This window comes from Sus scrofa, chromosome 10 (assembly GCF_000003025.6).
Source record: "Sus scrofa isolate TJ Tabasco breed Duroc chromosome 10, Sscrofa11.1, whole genome shotgun sequence".
Lineage (NCBI taxonomy): Eukaryota > Metazoa > Chordata > Mammalia > Artiodactyla > Suidae > Sus > Sus scrofa.
Window position 1 is genome coordinate 53,404,679 of NC_010452.4, and position 13,260 is coordinate 53,417,938.

At 43.7% G+C, this 13,260-nt stretch overlaps 1 long non-coding RNA gene across 1 annotated transcript in view; it reads right to left on the minus strand.

The window, feature by feature from the left end:
* The window catches only part of LOC106504246, a 47,789-nt gene extending 35,796 nt beyond the window's left edge, over positions 1–11,993 (minus strand). The window contains exon 1 of the long non-coding RNA XR_001299329.2: positions 10,857–11,993. This is a non-coding gene — a long non-coding RNA (uncharacterized LOC106504246). The remainder of the gene's footprint in view (positions 1–10,856) is intronic.

The following is a 13,260-nucleotide window of genomic DNA, read 5'->3' on the forward strand; positions in this document are numbered from 1 at the left end:
TGACATGGGCCAAGCTTGGTCTGTGAGCAACAGCTACCGGCTCCTGGGCCATTACCAAAGGGGAAAGTTATGCTGAAATAACAGAGTGGAGAAGGTTAAAGTGATTCATGAGAAAAATGGGGAAAGAGAAGTGAGAGTTAAAGAACTCATCTCAGAAGGATAGAATTCCTTAAACAGTGCTTAAGTAAAGGGATGAGGAGTTCCCATTGTGGCTCAGTGGTTAGCAAATCTGACTAGGAACCATGAGGTTGTTGGTTCGATCCCTGGCCTTGCTCAGTGGGTTAAGGATATGGTGTTGCTATGGTATGGGCTGGTGGCTACAGTTCCAATTAGACCCCTAGCCTGGGAACCTCCATATGCCATGGGTATGGCCTTAGAAAAGACAAAAAAAAAAAATAAAAAATAAAAAAAATAAAAAAAAAAGAAAGACAGAAAAGAAAAGCGATGAATGATGTGGACATTGAGAGTCAAAACAAAGGTCTTAATGCAGCACTCCTGGAACCTGGGTGGGTGGATAAAAACCACTGCAGGTTCCCCAACCCTGAAGGGTTCTAAACAAGTCTGTTCTATATGTTCTAGTGTTGAACAATTTAAAAAGCCAGAAGACAAGATGACAGATATCTGATCTCCAAACGCCTGGGCTGATAATCAAAATAAGGATTGGTAGGGGTCTGGGTTATATTGGCCTGGATCTCTGAAGACTCAAAGCCACATGCATGAGAGGATGGAATGGTCAGAGGGTGGAGAAGGGAATTTCCTAGGCTTCCTTGACATGGGAGCACAATGTTCTCTGATTCCCAAATCAGTTGGTAAAGTCCTAACAGGCTACACTGAGATTGGGAGGATATGGGAGTGCAGGTGTTGATGGATCAAAGAGAAAATTTGGATGATGTTTGGAATGATTGAAAAGAGTTCATGTAGAATGTTCGTGTCTCCTTTACCTGAGTGTATTATGGGGATAGATACTGTGTCTGATGAATCACACTTCTCCCATCTGGTATTATAAAACAAAAGGCATGTAAATCTGCCCTTCAGCCAATAGGATTTGACTTGTTCAGTGGAAACCAACGAGACTATCCAGGACCACACAGGCTATTAATTTGAAACAATCTAGAATATCTGGTGGTCAAAAAGGTCATTATTTTAATTAATGCTCTATTAGATGCTCAAGTGTTGGCACAGACAAATTTTCTATACGACAGTCCTGTGTGAAGGGCAGATTGAGGGTGATAGTAAAAGCCAAGGAATGACACCCAGCAGTGACCACTTGATTTGGACCATAAAATTCGCATTTGAGAGATCACTAGCTTACTATCATATGCTAATTGAAACTGCTTGTATTACTGAAGGACATAAAAATAATCTTGAAACCCTTAAATACCCTAAATGTGTCTTCGGTGATGTTGAAAAAACACTCTAATAGGTGGGGAGAGGGACGGGGGACAGTGCCCCGAAGTATTCCACAATAGAATGGACAGGGTTCTGTGCAGGGCCACTTATCATAGGTACTCATTGTTTTGCTGTTAAGAAAGCTTTGGTTCCCAACTAAGGAAGAATAGTAAAGAATTTAATTTTGCCCTAAAAATGTTCTGGTCTTTGCCTTAAGCTTCCAAGAGGTACTCTCTGAGCTCTTGGAATGCCATGCTGCTGATAGGACTGCTGTTTGCCTGAGGGCTATGAGCCATACCAACTGCATGATTTAGAAGGCGTGGTTTTGGTCATGTCCAAACTCTGGACAACAGGGTGAGCTTCCCCAGGTGGCAATACTCTCTCCACTGCCACCCATCATCCCTGGACACCAGGGGGAGAGACAGTGAGAAAACTCTGGACTCTGCCCTATGCACATCTTCTCTTGGCTGATTTTAATCTTTAGCTGTAGTAAACCATAACTGTGAGTATGACAGCTTCAGTAGGTTCTACGAGTCCTTCTAGTAAATAATAATAATAATAAAAAACCTAATGGGAGCTCCTGTTGTGGCTCAGCAGTAAGGAACCCAACTAGTAACCATGAGGACATGGGTTTGATCCCCAACCTTTCTCAGTGGGTTAAAGATCTGGTGTTGACATGAGCTGTGGGTGTAGGTCACAGAGGCGTTGCTGTGGTTGTGGTGCAAGCTGGCAGCTATAGCTCTTATTCAAGCCCCTGGGAACTTCATATGTGGCTGGTGTGGCCCTAAAAGGGAAAAAAAGAAAAACAAAACAAAACAAAAAAACCTAAGGGTGGTCTTGGGGACCTTCAAATTTTCAACTGCTGTTAGAAGTGAGGGTGGTCCTGTGGGCTGTTCCCTCTAACTTTGAAGAGTCCCTTTCCTCCTTCCTTCCTTTTTTCATTTCTGGCCACAGCTGTGGCATATGGAGCTTCCTGGGCCAGGGACTGAATCCAGGCAACATCTGTGACCTATGCACAGCTGCAGCAATGCTGGATCCTTAACCTACTGCGCCGGGCTGAGGATCAAGCTGGCAATGCCACGGAGATAAGCCAGATCACTAACCCACTGCGCCACAGCAGGAACTCCTGCAGAGTCTCTTTCATAATTAGAGGGTTTCCTTGGATATCTGTTGATATTTGAGTGTCAGCTCTAAGCATGGATGGCTAAAAAGCTGTGTGTGGTACCTACACTTCCCAGTAAGCTGGCTGTTTATGGAAAACCTCCACATTGGTCTTTACTCTTGGGCTGGTCAAATTCTGTAGCAAAGTCTGTCAAATCCCACTTAAAGGAGGGGCCTGGTTGTCAATGTTCTGCAAGCTGAAGAGAGAGAAGGGTGGTGGTCCACCTAGTTTCTAGTCTACATGTGCTAATGACCTCCTCCATTTTCCTTTTTTTTTTTTTTTTTCTTTTTAGGGTGCACCCAAGTTCCCAGGCTAAAGGTCTAGTTAGACCTACAGCTGCCAGCCTACACCACAGCTACAGCAACAAGGGATCTGAGCTGTATCTACGACCTACACCACAGCTCATGGCAATGCTTAACCACTGAATGGGCCAGGGATTGAACCCTCATCCTTATGGATACTAGTCAGGTTCTTAACCTTTCAATCATTTCTTGGTGCCCCCAGTCCCAAGCCCTTCGCCATTCCCCCTCCAGAAATGAAATTGTTGTGAGGATGAGGCAGTAGCTTGTCTGTAGCTGGAAGGGAAATGAAGGTGGGATTGCTCCTCAGACTGACTTCTAACAGTCCCTCTTTCATTCTCCTTCCCCGCCTCACCTCTGCCCCCATTTCAGCTTCACTTCCAGCAGCATCTATGCCACCAGTTCCCAAGCCTTTTGGTGTTTCTCTGCTATAAATCTAGTGTTTCTTGGCTTTGTTTACTGTCAGTTTAGATTTAGTTTTGTGAGCATGCTAAATTATTTGTTGCTTAACAATCTGCCTTCCAGCTTCCACAGTCTTTATTCTTTGTTTTCTCTCCTATTCTCTCTGTTTTTATGGGTTGCTTTATTTATTTATACCCTTTGGGTAGAGTGGGTCACCTCTGTTGGTTCAGGAAGATCTGAGATTAGGATTTCATTTTTTTTTTTTTTTCTTTTTAGGGCCATACCCATGGCTTATGGAAGTTCCCAGGCTAGAGGTCGAATTGGAGCTGCAGGTGCCGGCCTATGCCACAGCCACGGCAACGCAGCCACCGAGGGGCAGGGCTGGGACTGGCATCTGGAGCTGGTGATTTCTCCGCTACCAGTTCTTGCTACTTTGTCCACCATCTTCCTGGACACCACAGAGCTCAGCCTGAGGTTTTCAAACCACGGTTCATAGAGATATGTTGGGGTTCTGTGTATGTGCACTCAAATTTCATTATAAAGTAGACTTAAAGCATTAATGTTTAATTTTGCCAATTTATACTAATAAAATACTACCTTTATTGGATTAAAAAATCCTTTTACTGTTATTTTAGTGTGCTTTTAGGGGAGATGAGAGTAAATGCAAAGGTTCAGTTCTTCCATCTTTGCCCAGAAGTTAGGACTTTGTTTCCTGTGTCTTTCCTGGGGTCTGCTATGATCTAGGGTGACAACGAGGACAGAGAGGATAGACAATACTGTGGTTGACTAACTTCTCAGGAAGTAAAATGAAGATGGTCTAGTAAAATGATTCCTGATATTTTACTTAGGTGGGTGGTAGGGTTTTATATTTTATCCTTGATAATGTATTTCCACTGCTTGATCACTCCTAATATAAAAATGGAAAATGGAGAGTTCCTGGTGGTGCTGTAGGTTAAAGATCTGGTGTTGTTACAGAAAAAGCCTTTGACAAAATCCAACACCCATTTCTGATAAAAACCTTCAGAAAATGGGCATAGAGGGAACCTACCTCAACATAATAAAGGCCACATATGACAAACCCATAGCTAACATCATTCTCAATGGTGAAAAGCTGAAAGAATTCCTGTTGAGATCAGGAACAAGACAAGGATGTCTGCTCTCGCCATTACTCTTCAACATAGCTTTGGAAGTCCTAGCCACAGCAATCAGAGAAGTAAAAGAGATAAAAGGAATCCAAATTGGAAAGGAAGAAGTAAAACTATCCCTATTTGCAGATGACATGATACTATACCTAGAGAATCCTAAAAACTCTACCAGAAAACTGTTAGAGCTCATCCATGAATTTGGCAAAGTCGCAGGATACAAAATCAATACACAGAAATCGACGGCCTTTCTATATACTAACAACGAAAGATCAGAAAGAGAAATTAGGGAAGCAATTTGTTTACCACTGCATCCAAAATAATAAAATACCTTGGAGTAAACCTACCTAAAGAGACAAAAGACCTGTACTCTGAAAACTATAAGACACTGATGAAAGAAGTCAAAGATGACACAAATAGATGGAAAGACATATCATGCTCTTGGATTGGAAGAGTCAATATTATCAAAATGACTATACTACCTAAGGCCATCTACAGATTCAATGCAATCCCTATCAAATTACCACAGACATTTTTCACAGATCTTAAACAAAATATATATATATATTTTTGCCATTTCTTGGGCGCTCCTGCGGCATATGGAGATTCCCAGGCTAGGGGTCTAATCGGAGCTGTAGCTGCCAGCCTACGCCAGAGCCACAGCAATGCAGGATCCGAGCCGCGTCTGCGACCTACACCACAGCTCATGGCAACGCCGGATTGTTAACCCACTGAGCAAGGCAGGGATGAACCCACAACCTCATGGTTCCTAGTCAGATTCGTTAACCACTGTGCCACGACGGGAACTCCTTAAACAAAATATTTTAACGATTATTTAGAAGCACAAAAGACCCAGAATAGCCAAAGACATCCTGAACAAGAAAAATGGAGCTGGAGGAATTAGGCTCCCTGACTTAAGACTATACTACAAATCAGCAGTCATCAAAACCGTATGGTACTGGCACAAAGACAGAAATATAGATCAGTGGAACAGGATAGAAGGCCCAGAATTAAACTTATGCACCTACAGGCAACTAATCTATGACAAAGGAGGCAAGATATACAATGGAGAAACGACAGCCTGTTCAATAAGTGGTGCTGGGAAAACTGGACAGCCACATGGAAAAGAATGAAATTAGAACACTCCCTAACACCATACACAAAAATAAACTCCGAATGGATTAAAGACCTAGATATAAAACCAGATACTATAAAACTCTTAGAGGAAAACATAGGCCACACACTCTCTGACATAAACAACAGCAACATCTTCTCAGATCCACCTCTTAGAGTAATGAGAGTAAAAACAAAAATAAACAAGTGGGACTTAATTAAACTTAAAAGTTTCTACACAGCAAAGGAAACCCTAAACAAAACAAAAAGACAACTCACAGAATGGGCGAAAATCTTTGCAAATGAATCGACTGATTAGGGATTAATCACCAAAATTTATAAACACCTTCTGCAGCTCAATACCAAAAAAACAACAACCCCATCAAAAAATGGGCAGAAGATCTAAACAAGACGATTCTCCAAAGAAGACATACAGATGGCCCCAAAACACATGAAAAGATGTTCAACATCACTCATTATTAGAGAAATGCAAATCAAAACTACCATAAGGTATCACCTTACACCAGCCAGAATGTCCATCATCAAAGAGTCTATAAACAGGAGTTCCTGTTGTGGCTCAGTGGTTAACGAATCCGACTAGGAATGATGAGGTTGCAGGTTTGATCTCTGGCCTTGCTCAGTGGGTCAAGGATCCAGCATTGCCATACGCTGTGGTGTAGGTCACAGAGGTGGCTCGGATCCTGAGTTGCCATGGCTGTGGTGTAGGCTGGCAGCTACGTCTCCGATTAGACCCCTAGCGTGGGAACTCCATATGTCGAGGTGTGTGGCCCTAGAAAAGACAAAAAGAGAAAAGAAAAAAAAGGCTATAAGCAATAAGTGCTGGAGAGGGTGCGAAAAAAAGGAACGCTATTACACTGTTGGTGGGACTGTAAAGTGGTGCAACCACTGTGGAAAACATTATGGAGATTCTTCAGAAAACTAAAAATAGAACTCCCATTTGATCCAGCAATCTCACTTCTGGGCATCTAGCCAGAGAAAACCATGACTCACAAAGACACATGTACTTCATTGTTCATTGCAGCACTATTTGCAATAGCCAAGACATGGAAACAACCTAAATGTCCATCGACAGAGGAGTGGATCCAGAAGATGTGGTACATATACACAATGGAATATTACTCAGCCATTAAAAGGAATGAAATACCAGCATTTTTAGCAACATGGATGGACCTAGAAATTATCATGCTAAGGAAGTCAGTCAGACAATGAGACACCAACATCAAAATGCTATCACTGACATGTGGAATCTGAAAAATGGACAGACTGAACTTTGTAGAACAGAATCTGACTCACAGACTTTGAAAAATTCATAGTTTCCAAAAGAGACAGTTCGGGGGGTGGGGGGATATGTTGGGGTTGTGGGATGGAAATCCTATAAAATTGGATTGTGATGATCACTGTACAACTATAAATGTAATAAATTCATTGATAATAAAAAAAGAAGAAAAAAAAAGGATCTGTGTTGTAATTGCAGTGGGTGGGTTGCTGTGGTGACACTGTTTGATCCCTGGCTTGGGAACTTCTGCGTGCTATGGCTGTGGCAAAAAAAAAAAAAAAAAAAAAAAAAAAAGAAAGAAACATAAGAAAATATAGTGTCCAGGAGAAGAAATAGTAGAATAAAAAGCTACAAAAACAGGAGTTCCCAAGCTGGTTCAGAGGAAACCAATCTGACTAGGAACCATGAGGATACAGGTTTGATCCCTGGCCTTGATCAGCAGGTTAAGGATCTGGAGTTGCTGTGGCAGAGCCCAGTGGTTACAGCTCTGATTTGACCCCTAGCCTGGGAACCTCCATATGCCACAGGTGTAGCCCTAAAAAGACAAAAAAGTAAAGATAAAATAATAATTTTTTTAAAAAGCTACAAAAACAATGAGGAGAAAACAGAAGTGAGATGTCCTTCCTTTGGTTTTTTTCCTTCCCCTCCGCTGCTCCCCTTTTCTTTTTTATTTTAGTGCTTGAGGAGCATAATCCAATTAAGAATTCATTCTCAATGCTTACTAATAAAAAGAGAAAAAAATCACCTTTTAAACTTATAATAGGTCTTTAAGGAGAATTAAGGTCTGTGTTACTGATTAAAAAGACTTTGAGAGTGTTATATCTCTTAAGTACACTGTTATGCCTGAAGAAATGCAACAATTAATAGAAGGTGTGGGCCTCGTTTGGATCTTGGTTTGAACATAGAAGTATAAAATGCCATTTTGAGCCATATCAGGATATTTGATTTTGATCTGGCTATTAGATGACATTAATTGTGTTTGTTCAGCTGATAATATTGTGGTTATACATAAACAGAAATGCCCTAATTTACACAGGTGCATGAAGACATGAACCTGCAACCTCCGCAGCAACCTGAGAGGCCGCAGTAGGATTCTTAACCCACTTCACACAGTGGGAACTCCTCTGTGTGGAACCCTTCACAATAAAAAGTTTGAATGATACTTAGAATTCTGTAAGTTAACTGTCGCTGCTTTCTCTGAAAAGATTTGATGGTGTGTGCCATAAATGAAAACCCAAAAGCATAAGAAAACGGAGAATGAAAATTTTTAGGCAAAACAGCAAATAAGATCATGGATGCTGACTCCACTTGGGAAAGGGAGATCTGGTAGACATTGATAATTTATAGAAACAAACTGAGAATAATGTTAACAATAAAATAATAGCTAACACTCACATTAAATAAAGCTTAGCAATCTTTTCTTGGCTGTAGCATGCAGCAGCTTGATGTGGCATCTCAGTTCTCAGACCAGGGATTGAACCCAGGTCACAGCAATGAAAGTGCTGAATCCTAACCATTAGACCATTCCCTGGCTTTATAATCTTGTTGCTATAATCCATAATATAGAATAATTGCAAGACCTTAATTCTCCTAATTAAGACCAATTACAAGGTTTTTTTTTTTTAAAGTATACATTAGAAAATGTTTACCTGTTGCTATATATCAGGCACTATATTTATCTTGCTTATATGTTCCCAACAAGCTTCTGAGCTAAACAGTGTTAATATCACTGTTTTACACACACGGAAACTGAGGTACAGAATTAAGTGACTTGCCCAGGGTCCCCGGCCCGGGAAATAGCAGGCAAGGATTCTCATCCTGCCTGGAGACCATATTCTTTATCTTTAAAAATCTGGCCCAAGAGAAAAAGAAATGATTACTTTTGGCCGCATCCATGGCATGTGAAAGTTCCTGGGCCAGGGATCAAACTCTAGCCACAGCAGCAGGCTGAGCTGCCACAGTGACAACACTGGATCTTTAACCTGCTGCGCCACAAGGAAATTCCAAGAAATTATTTTTGGAATGACCAAGGAGCTCTTTGTTCAATAATAATTTATGGCGCACTGAAAACGTAAAAATGCACCTGCAGCCCAACTGCTGTGCATGTAGTTTCTGGAAATCTGTAGGATAACTGTGTTCAGAGTCACCTTTAGCAGTTATGATTTGATTTCTCCCAGGTGGAAAATATGTCCTTTCTCACCCAGTAGTGACTGCCAGGTAAACTTAAATGTCCCCAAGCTGTCCAAAGGGGACTCCTGGGAGAAGAGGACAGGGTAGCTAGAACTACAGGATTTGACCCCAGCTGGCTCTCCAAACACAGGGCTTCTGCTACAAACATCGCAACACTTTTTTTTTTTTTTTTTCCACCCATGGCAACAGAACCATCACAGAAATTAGCTGCTACAGAGTAAGACAGCAGTACTTCACTACTGGAGAAAGTGAAATCTCTTTGGGAAAGTAGAAACAACCTATAATGACCTTTTCTGTTCATCCTGAATTGTTCTGTCCATTGCACTTGTGTAGGCCCACGGTTACCAAAGCTCTTTCTACATAAAAAAGCAGCTAATACACTTTTGAAAAAAAAAAAAGAGTATTAATGATTTTTTAATTTAAAAATTTTTTTAAAAATTTTTTGTCTTTTTGCTATTTCTTTGGGCCGCTCCCATGGCATATGGAGGTTCCCAGGCTAGGGGTCGAATCGGAGCTGTAGCCACTGGCCTATGCCAGAGCCACAGCAACGCTGGATCCGAGCTGCGTCTGCAACCTACACCACAGCTCACGGCAATGCCGGAACGTTAACCCACTGAGCAAGGGCAGGGACCGAACCCGCAACCTCATGGTTCCTAGTCAGATTTGTTAACCACTGCGCCACGACAGGAACTCCAATGATTTTTTTAAATGCTTGAATCCTAGGTGTAGATGGCTTAAAAATGACTCAGGTGTGTAATTCATACCTGTGTTTTCCACTCTGTGACTTTAAATTTTTGTTAAAGTTCATTTTTTAAAATGGAAGTGTAGTTGATTTACAATGTAGTATTAGGTCCATGTGTACAGCAAAGTGATTAAAATATATATATATATATACACGCACACACTCTCAATATATATATGTATATATACATTGTTTTTCAGATTCTTTTCCATTATAGGTTATTACAGATATTGAGGATAGTTCCCTGTACCTACAGTAGGTCCTTGTTGGTTCTGTAACTTTTGCATGAGCAGGAGGAGGAAGAACCAATACTGTTCACATAAGATAAAAGATGTCCTCACATATGGTTAATGTCACAGGCTTCACTAAGCAGCCTTTGAATTGTGAATACTGCAGTTGTGGAAAGAGAAGAATGAAAATAAAAACAAGGCAGGAGAAAGATGGAGGAAGATTATAGGTTGTGCCTACGCAGCTGAAGGCAAAGGAAAGCAGTTGGCGTCTCGCTCAGGACAGGGGTCTGTGCAGGGTAGAGCTGCAGGTAGTAATTGAAATTTATATAGACTTTGGCTAAACTGTGACCACCACCCACATTATCCCCATAGTCTCCCAAGTCAGACGTGCCATTATGTGTGATACAATCACTCTCACAACAGGGGCTACTAGTTAGAGAGAACCCCAAATGGTTACTGAAATGCTTGATGAAAACAAAGGACAAAAAGAACACCTCTGACACATGGAAAGGAAAAGCAGAATTCATTTGCTGCAGGGCCTCTGGACGTTCCATGTGACAAGGTAAGAGGCATTTCCCCTCACAGGCCCTCCAGGACAGGATCTACATGGTGCATTTATGAGAAAATGTGTCAGTGACTCTATTTAGCATGATATTATAGATTTTCTTTCCTTTGCAGAGACCTAGGTATGTCCTCTACTGCTACTGGTGTAATAATAAAAATGATCATTTACTGAGTATTACTATGAGCAGACAAATGACTTGGGGAAGATGTGAATCCCTAAAGGAATGGAGGCTGCTCAGGCCAAAATAACAGAGGCTCACTACAACGGTTACCATCCCCATTCAACAGTAAAGGAATGTGAGGCTCAGAGGGGTTAAGTAACTTACCCAAGATCACACAGCTGGTAGGTGAGAAGCCACACTCTTGACACATCATGTTTTGTGGACTATGAGTGGACATATCCAGGCGGCACATTTCTGGGTACCATGTCCTTTGAGCACATTTGTATAGGATAATTTTAACACGTTTAAATATAAACATAAAGGCATTCTGAACCTTTGCTTCCACTGCTCCTATCAGGGTGTTTCAGGGTTTCCTGGTGGATTTTTCATTTCAGATATTGTACTCAGCCTGGCTTGTTCTTTGTATTTTCTCTTTGTTAGTATCTTTTAATTGCTGGCACTGTGCATCCATTCTTCTCCCCAGTTCTTGGGTCAGCTTTACCGCCACCACCCTGAACCCATTCTCGGGTAGACTGCCTGCCTCCACGTCACTAGGTTCTTCTGGGGTGTTATCTTGTTCTTTTGTCTGGAACGTGTTCCTCTGCCGCCTCGTTTTTGTCTAAATGGCTGTTTGTATTTTTATATAACTGGTAGGTTGGTTCTGTTTCTGGATCTCGGAGAAGCGGCCTTTGGTAGGAGACGACCCAGCAGTGCACCGCCCTCTTGTCACCGGAGGCGTATGCTCTAGGGGCCCCTCAGACGGCTGTGTGGATCCTGAGGGCCGTCTGGTAGGCTTGGTTGGTAGCCAGGCCCTGTCTTGCGTGGAGGCTGCAGCCGCTGGTTGGCAGAGCAGGTCACAAAGCACTGAGGGCGGATCTCAGGGGGCCCGGAGCCTGTGCTGCCTCACCCATGGGTGGAGTCAGGGTCCAGGAGACTCGGGGCTGTTGGGGGAAGCCAGGCCCTGGGTCAGAGCTGCTTACTGGAGGGCAGAGCCAGGTTCGGGAATCTAGTTGCTGGGCCCAGCGGTCCCAGGGCTGGTGTGGGATACCTGGGCGGAGGGGGTGGGGGCGGCCAATTCCTGACACGGTTGGGTACCAGGTCCGGGGTGTCTCGAACGTGTGTGGCCTGCTAGCGGGCAGTACCAAGGCCCCGCTGCTGGCGAGGCAGGATTTGACGTACTGGTGGGCAGGCTGGGTAGCAGGCTGTGGTTTTATTCCGTCTGGCGTCGGCTCCTGGCGTGCGAGGCAGGTGCGAGGCTGGAGCAGGCTCCTTGGGGGCGGGGCCAGGCGCAGAGGATTCTGGGACCAGTCCTGGCCGCTGGTGGGTGGAGCTGGGTCCTGGGCCCTTTTGGTGGGCAGGCCTGGCGTTAGCGGGTCTTAGGGCTGCCTGACTGCTGCTGAGACTGTGTCCTGTCCAGTTTGTTGCTTGGCATGAAGCTACCCAGTCCTGGTACCTACAGGCTGTTTGACCGGAACAGGGCTCGGACCTGGAGCTGTTAAGCTAGAGTGAGGATTCCCCAATGGTAGGTTGCCGGCACCTGCATTTGAGGAGGCTGCCGCCAGTGTCTGCATCCCCAGGATGAGCTGCAGTTGCCGCCTGCCTCTCGGGAGACTCCAAAACCAGCAGGTGGGTCTGACGCAGGCAGCTCTCAGGTGACTCTTCTGCCCTGTGACCCGGAGCGTGTGAGATTTTGTGCGGGCTCTTTAAGAGTGGAGTCTAGTTCCCACAGGCCTCTGGTGTCTCAAAAGGAGGCCCCACTGGCCTTCCAGCCAGATGCTCTGGGGTCTCGTCTTTGTGGTGCAGGACCCAGGCTTAGGAGCCTAATGTGGGGCTCAGACCTCTCATCCTTGGGAGAACCTCTGTGACTTAATTATTCTCCAGTTATAGGTTGCCCACCTGGGAGTATGGGACGTTGACTGTATCGTGAGTCTGGCCCTCCTACCGTTACCAGGGTCCTAGCCTGGATGAGACCCCTTGTCTCAGTCGGGGTGTTTTTTTCTGCTCTGGTTTGCATAGCCAATAATGGAACTGAGGCTAGAACCCCACAAGCTTTATTCAGTGGAGAAGCGGGAACTTAGTTTGCAAATCAACTTCTCAACCTGATTTGGGTTGAGACACCTGTGTATTGGAGGGTCGAGATAAAAGGGAGGGGATTGAGTTCCTGTTTGGCTCAGCGGAAACGAATCGGTTAGCATCCATGAGGATGGAGGTTCCATCCCTGGCCTTGCTCAATGGGTTAAGGATCCAGCATTGCTGTGGCTGTGGTGAAGGCTGGCAGCTGTAGCTCCTATTCCACCCCTAGCCCGGGAACTTCCATATGCCACAGGTGCGGCCCTAAAAAGCAAAAAAAAAAAAAAAAAAAAAAAAAAAAAAAAAAAGGGAAGAATATTCATGACTTATTTGACAACAGGGGTGGGGGTTTCGACCCTTGAACCCTTAACCTGCAGAATCTAGGTCACAACTGTTGAAGTGTAGGACTCCTGGTTGATGTCAGAGAATTCTTCCTTGGTGTGGGGAAACTTCCCCCATACACGCAGGAAATGGGCTTAGAACTCAACATGACCTCTAA